We start from the raw sequence: 6,041 nt of genomic DNA, 5'->3' as shown, positions 1-6,041 counted from the left end.
CAGTTCATCTTTATATGGTGCAAGTTTAGTTTTAAATGCAAATATAAGAGCATTTAAAGTCCCATATAGAGTCACCAAAACCACACAAATCATATTTCAGAGCTCACACATGCATACAGATCATATTCTTAGTAGAACAATGGGAACGCTACCCAAAATGAACTTAACCATTCACTTCTTGATATGTGCAGATTCTACCAGCACTCTCTACCTTTGGCTTATGGGCGAGTAAGGAGGGTCTGAAAAGAAAAAGAACTATGACTGATTGGCCTTTTCCCCCCTAATATGCCATCATTTTTGGAGTAAATGGTCAGTTAATACAAGGAAGTGACTCAGGAAAGAAAGTATGTTACAGAGTGCGTGGTGGTTTGTGTTCCTTAGAAGGCCATTGCCTTCTTTCTCCATTTGAAGCAAGTTCTGGCTTGAAAGGAGGTGTGGCCTCTTGGGGCTGTCTATGCCTCTGTCATAAATACAACAAGAATAATGTTTTGCCCCTCCCCGCCCTCCACAGCCGCCCTCGCTTGCTCAGGCTCCCCGCCCGCCGCTGTCCTCTGTGGGTTCTCTCCTTAGTCCACCGCCTCCTTACTGCCTGCCCTAGTCGCCGAGTTTGGGACTCGTGGACCAGCTTAGTCGGCGCAGAGAAGCCGAGTCGGAGCGTCTCCCGAGTGCCTTTCATCGGAGAAGTTCAAGGCACTTTGTAGAACTTCTGCCACAGGCTGCGCTGGGCCTTGCAGCACATTTGTAAGCAATGGCTGGGCCCGGAAGAAGTTGGTGATTGTTGGTGACGGAGCCTGTGGCAAGACTGGCTTGCGCATCGTTTTTAGCAAGGACCAGTTCCCAGAGGTGTACGTACCGACGGTGTTGGAGAACTACGTGGCAGACACTGAAGTGGACGGAAAGCAGGTCGAGTTCGCTTTGTGGGACACAGCTGGGCAGGAGGACGATGATCGCTCGAGGCCCCTCTCCTACCCGGACATGGATGTTATCCCGATGCGTTTCTCCATTGACAGCCGTGATAGTTTAGAAAACATCCCAGAAAAATGGACTCCGGAAGTCAAGCGTTTCTGTCCCAATGTGTCCGTCACCCTGGTTGGGAACAAGAAGGATCTTTGAAATGATGAGCACACAGGCAGGAGCTAGCCAAGATGAAGCAAGAGCCAGTAAAAGCGGAAGAAGGCAGAGATATGGCAAACAGGATTGGCGCTTTTGGGGACATGGAGTGTTCAGCAAAGTCCAGAGATGGAGGGAGGTTTTCGAAACGGCCACGAGAGCTGCTCTGCAAGCCAGGCGCTAATTCAAGGAATTCCTTAACTTCTGGCTTCTTTCTAGAAAGAGAAATGGTAACTTTTGTGAGTTAGCCTGTAACTACTTCATAACTGACATGCCTTGCCGGTCATCTGTCCAGCTGCAAGGTACTCTGGTGAGCTCCTACGTCAGAGCAGATTTCATTGTCGGGCCTCTGGAGCGGGCATCCAGTTTTTTCAAAATGCTCAGCCAGAGAGGCCAGATTCACCCAGCGGTGGCAAAGTTAACAGTTCTGTGGTTTCATGTTAGTTACCTTATAGAAACTGTGTAATTAGTGCCATTTAATGTATGTTACCAAAAAATAAATATATCTACCCCCAACTAGATGTAGTATTTTTTGTATAATTGGATTTTCTAATACTGATATTTGTCATCCCCACGGAAAGTGTATTGGTTTTTTTAAATAATAATAAGAAGAAGAAGAATGTTTGACCAAATATCTGGACACTATGGCACATAAAGTTGACACATAAAGTGAACCATCCCCCAAGAGCATAAGGTGTTAAGGTAAAGAGAAGAGTATGTCTGTGTCCATGTAGCCACATAAACTCTCGAGTCAAGGTTAAATCTCATTGCATGGTGGTAGTGGATCCATAGCAGGTGTGTGGTGTGTGTGTGTGTGTGTGTGTGTGTGTGTGTGTGTGTGTGTGTGAGAGAGAGAGAGAGAGAGAGAGAGAGAGAGAGAGAGAGAGAGAGAGAGAATATATGAATGAATGTGGGGGAGTATGGTTGCAAAGGACACATTTCTCTAACAATGTGCTGTTGGTCTGCATTATTTCTCCACTATTGTCTTCCTAGGGACTGGGCGGTTCCTTTGATACAATATTTGGGAATCTTGAAAGCACAATTGTTAAGACTTAAGGGTGTGGATGCTGGAGCCATGCTGTCTGGATTTGAATTTGGATTTGCTACCTACGTCCTAACCCCATGACTGCAGGCAATTAATTCACTTAACTTCCTTTGCCCTAGCATCCTCAACTGTCAGATGGCAATGAAAATGGAACCCACCGCAGAGTCCGTTGTGAAGGTTAAATGAATTAAATCCTGTAAAGTGCTGGAACAGCCCTTGATGCTTGATAATGGCTTCTTTTCACAGGGCAGAGACTCAACTATGAAAAGTCTTTTTTTAAAGAATTGTTCAATATATCATGAGGTTTGTAAGCAGGAGAAAAAGAGAAATGAATACCACCACAGCTTGTGTTTCAGTGAAATAATAGCCATTAACAGATGGCATTGGAGAAAGAACAATGATCGAATCAGGGGACATGTTCTTCCAAATGCTGGGACAGATTCTTCCTTCGAGTCTCATGAATAAAATCTCAGGGGAAGCCTGTGCCCCAGGGTTCAGTGGGGCTGGGTGGCAGCAGCTCTGTGGGGTTGGGGAGGGCTCTTTGGATCTTGGGGTTTCTTTCCCGAAGATGGAACTGGCTCGCAGGACCAACTTTGGTCTCCCAATTTCTTCTCTGGCTCATAGCTCTGCTTACAGTGGTACTGGCATTTCTGAGGTTGGTAACTTCTTCCTTTTCCAAGTGAACTCGCATGATAAGGGGCATCCTTCAGATTGCATTTTATGTAGCATTCTCAGGTAGGTTGGGGGTGCTGAGATTGGATTTGGGGAATAAAGCAGTAGGCTGGACTGTGTGTGTGTGTGTGTGTGTGTGTACACACACATGTATATGAGATGATGGAGTATTTGGAAGGACAAGTGGATGAGGTGGTATTTATCTGCACTGAGGAACATCCAGGGGAGCGGACCTCTTTCTGCTTCCCACTCCTTACCACATTTCTGTTTCCTCAATGAGAAGTTCATGAACAGATCCTCCCAGAAAGTTCAGGAAACAATGACTTAGGTCATAGACTGTTATTCCCAATCCTTGTGGCCTTTAACATAGAGCACAGGTCCCTGCTGGGTGCTTAGGCTGTTTGGAGAATGAGTTCAGTCATTATAGTTACTTTATCAGATGGGAAGAACTCTTGGGCTTTGTCAGGGCCTAAAGGCTGTTAATGATCTCAAAATCCCTAAATCAGATTATCTGTGGTCACCCTGCTCTGCTTCCCCAGCTGTCCGATCCTATAGCCTGACAGGCAACAGGAGTTTGCTAGGAGGGGAAACAGAGTTGCAGGGTAAGTATAAGTGGAGGTGCATGGTCTGTGTAGGTGTGGGGTGACTTTACAGAGCTAGAGAATGATATGGTATATGTGTACATACAAGGTCTATGTATACATACAAGGTCTGTGTATACATACAAGGTCTATGTGTACATACAAGGTCTATATGGACATACAAGGTCTAGGTGTACATACAAGGTCTATGTGGACATACAAGGTCTAGGTGTACATACAAGGTCTATATGTATATACAAGGTCTATGTGGACATACAAGGTCTATGTGTACATACAAGGTCTATATGTACATACAAGGTCTATGTGGACATACAAGGTCTATGTGTATATACAAGGTCTATGTGTATATACAAGGTCTATGTGTATGTATGAGGTCTATATGTATATATAAGATCTATATGTACATATAAGGTCTTTGTGTATATACGAGGTCTATGTGTATGTACAAGGTGTATATGTATATATACATGGTCTATATGCATATACATGGCCTATGTATATATACACACATATGATCTTTGAATGACTTCTTAAATTTGTCTTTTCTCCTTTTCCTTATTATGAGTAATAGGAATTAATGGTATAATCTCACTACATAAATTTGAGAAGATATTGGAAAAAGGAAAGCTGGAGATGGCAAGATTAATCTTCAGTTTTCACTTTGGAACTTGAAAGGGAGGTGAGAGAAGAGGAGAAAGCAAGAGAAAAGACCAACCTCACATCCTCACACTTCTTTTCAGAGGGGAGGTGGGCAGCCCCAGGACTGCAGAGGGTGAGGGTGCCCTGACTCCCTGACTGAGCAACCCTGGGCAGGCTCTGGGGTGCAACTTAGTCTGAGTGTGCTGCCACCCAGCTCTTCGGCTCTACGGGAGGGAGAGTTGGGAATGGAGCTCTGCCCTGACTCCTGTGTCCGCTGGGCCTCCCAGGTGACACACTGCAGCCAGCTTGGGTCGTTTGCATTTTCACAGCCAAAGGGCTGCTCACAAGATGTTCCCGCAGATATTTAAGTTACTGGATTCCAGAGCATCCCCAGGTCACTCCTGGCCCCTCCTCTTCCATATGATCACGGCAGCCAACTTCACATTTCTTAATTATGAAGAGGGCATTGTTGGGACTTCGATGCCTGTGGGAGTTATAGTAATAACAGTATCAGAGCCAGCTCTTTTCTTCCTTTCTTCCCTCGCTCCCTCTCTCCGTTCATGCATTCTTTACCCCTTCTTTCACGCCTTTAAAGTATGTCAGTTCCTGGAAGCAAGACAGAGCCCAGTGGCCTGGGCCAGGCTTTGCCATCTTTCTTCCAGATGTGGAAGGAGGTTTTCTGGAGGGACAAGCTTGTTGTGTTAAAGTAATGTAATTGTCAGACACATCCTATGTATTAGTTCTCTATTGCTGCTACAACAAATTACCACAAATGTAGTGGTTTAGAACAACACCCATTTATTGTCTCAGTTCTCTAGGTCAGACATCCGGGTACAGAATGACTTAGTGAGTCTCTGCTTAGATTCTTGCAGGTATTGCCAGGGCTGTGTTCCTTTCTGGAAGCTCTGGGAATAAATCTGTTTCCAAGCTCATTCAGGTTGTTGGCTTAATTCGGTTCCTTGTGGCTGTTGGACTGAGGTCCCTGTTTCCTTGGTGGCTGTCAGTGAGGGGCTGGTTTTGTGCTCTTAAAGGCTGCCCATTTTCCATCTCATGCTTTCTATGTGGCCCCCTCTCATGCTTTAAATCTCCAACTGTTCCTTTTTACAGCATCTCGCCAACCTCTAGCCAGAGTAAGTTTTCTGCGTTTAAGGGTTCACATGATTAGAGTGGGCCAACCTGGATAATCCAGGATAATCTATCTTAATTTCACCTTCAAAGTCCCTTTTGTAACCAATATAACATATTCACAGGTTCCAGGGATTAGGGAGTGGACATCTTGGGAGGGGGCATTATTTGGCCTACCACACACTATAAATACTTCATCGATTCTCTTGGCTGCCCAAGAGTAAGAAACTATTGCAACCTTTGTTAGGGAGCTCTGCCTAACATTTCTACTAGATGGGCCAGGGCTGAACAGAGAAAGTGAAGGAACCTGAAGCAGACGCAGGGGTGAACGGAAGGCACTTCCATCCTGCAAAGGGAAGCAAAGTCCTCTTCCGAAGCTCAGGACTTCTGAACTGGACAGGCTCATGGAGACCAGGACCTGCCTCCTCCCTCAATTTGAGGCCACAGAGGCCCAGAGAGGTGACATGACTTGATCAAGCTCAGTAGCCACACCAGAGCCGAAGAATTCTGAAAGCAACTACTATAAAGCCTGACAGAGGCTTTCCAGAACGTGGACATGTCTCTCAGATCTTGGCTTTTGTGCACTTACCACGCAAAGGCGGTGGTTCAACCAGGCTGCACAGCCTTGAAGAAATAAGTGACTGTGGCTTCTTAGCTCTAGAGAACTTAAACCCATAACATTATGGCTCAGGGCATATATTAATATGACTGTGGGCTCTCTACACTCTGAGGATAGTTGGTCATGATGGCCAGCAAGACACACCCCACCTTATTCTTACAATTCTTACAAATTCTACAAATCCTGGGTGCCCTGGCGGCCAGATTCCATTGTGCCTCCTTGGCACAGT

At 45.5% G+C, this 6,041-nt stretch overlaps 1 pseudogene; it reads left to right on the top strand.

Annotated features, from left to right (window-relative positions):
* The first annotated feature begins 604 nt into the window (after positions 1–604).
* Positions 605–1,294, top strand: LOC132232435 (rho-related GTP-binding protein RhoA-B-like; annotated as a pseudogene).
* Positions 1,295–6,041: the final 4,747 nt, after the last annotated feature.

Source organism: Myotis daubentonii, chromosome 4 (assembly GCF_963259705.1).
Source record: "Myotis daubentonii chromosome 4, mMyoDau2.1, whole genome shotgun sequence".
In the NCBI taxonomy this organism is placed as follows: Eukaryota; Metazoa; Chordata; class Mammalia; order Chiroptera; family Vespertilionidae; genus Myotis; species Myotis daubentonii.
Note: the sequence above shows the minus strand (reverse complement) of the source record. Positions and strands in the feature narration are given on the sequence as shown.